At 38.1% G+C, this 983-nt stretch overlaps 1 non-coding gene across 1 annotated transcript; it reads right to left on the bottom strand.

Annotated features, from left to right (window-relative positions):
• Positions 1-258: 258 nt before the first annotated feature.
• LOC127810721 (U2 spliceosomal RNA) lies at positions 259-453 on the bottom strand. Its single transcript, XR_008025533.1, has one exon. It is a non-coding gene; the product is annotated as a U2 spliceosomal RNA (small nuclear RNA).
• Positions 454-983: the final 530 nt, after the last annotated feature.

The raw sequence follows: 983 nt of genomic DNA, 5'->3' as shown, positions 1-983 counted from the left end.
CGCCCCATTTCTTTGACTTCTCTTTCCCCGTAACCTCTGTTTCGCCACATCATTGTTTGATCAACACGCCACCAACCCAATCCACCGAGCTTTCCCGACGTGTCTTCTAAGCTGTTTTAGATTTGGACAAAGCTAATGATTAATTAAGGTATCCAGCGTTTACCTTGACTTATTGCATGCCTTTCAGCCATTGGGGCTATCTTAACCATTCGGGCTATTAAAGCCATTTTCGGCCCAAAATTTTGAAACTTGACTTTGGTGGGGTGCGCCAGGCCCAGGCAGTAGTGCAACGCCGAGGCGACGCTCGAGAACCCCAGTAGCGAGCTACTGTGATGGGCCTCCCCCTACAAAAATAAATTTAATATCATGTGAGCCAATGGCCCACGTATCAGATATTAAACTGATAAGAACAGATACTACACTTGATCTTAGCCAAAAGGCCGAGAAAGGTATGATTTGTTCAGTGCCTGGCTGCCATTTTTATCCACTAATTTGCCTCTCCCCTGCCGTGACGTCTCCGATGTGGGACATGAACCGCTATTAGACAGAGTCATCAGTGAATAAATTCTGATTCGATGGAACGGGGCAATCAAAATGGGTGATTTGGGTTGTGCTTGCCAAATTTGCATGATAGCATCGCTCTCTCTCTCTCTCTCTCTCTCTCTCTATATATATATATATAATTAGATGATAAATAATAAAGTTATTTAACTTAAGTTTAATATAATTTTTATTAGGTTAATTACACCAATAATAACCTAACTTTACATTCTATTACTATTTAGTCACTGAACTTTGAAATGTTATCTGTTAGTCATTGATATTTCAAAACGATTATTTCTTAGTCACTAAACTTTAAAATGTTACCTGTTAGTCATTGATATTTCAAAACTATTACTGCTTAATTACTGAACTTTAAAATATTACCTATTAGTCACTGATATTTCAAAACTGTTACACTGAACTTTAAAATATTACATGTT

The sequence above is a fragment of the Diospyros lotus genome, chromosome 9, assembly GCF_014633365.1.
Source record: "Diospyros lotus cultivar Yz01 chromosome 9, ASM1463336v1, whole genome shotgun sequence".
Taxonomy (NCBI): domain Eukaryota; kingdom Viridiplantae; phylum Streptophyta; class Magnoliopsida; order Ericales; family Ebenaceae; genus Diospyros; species Diospyros lotus.
The sequence above is the reverse complement of the archived record's forward strand: the minus strand, read 5'-3'. Positions and strand labels throughout refer to the sequence as shown.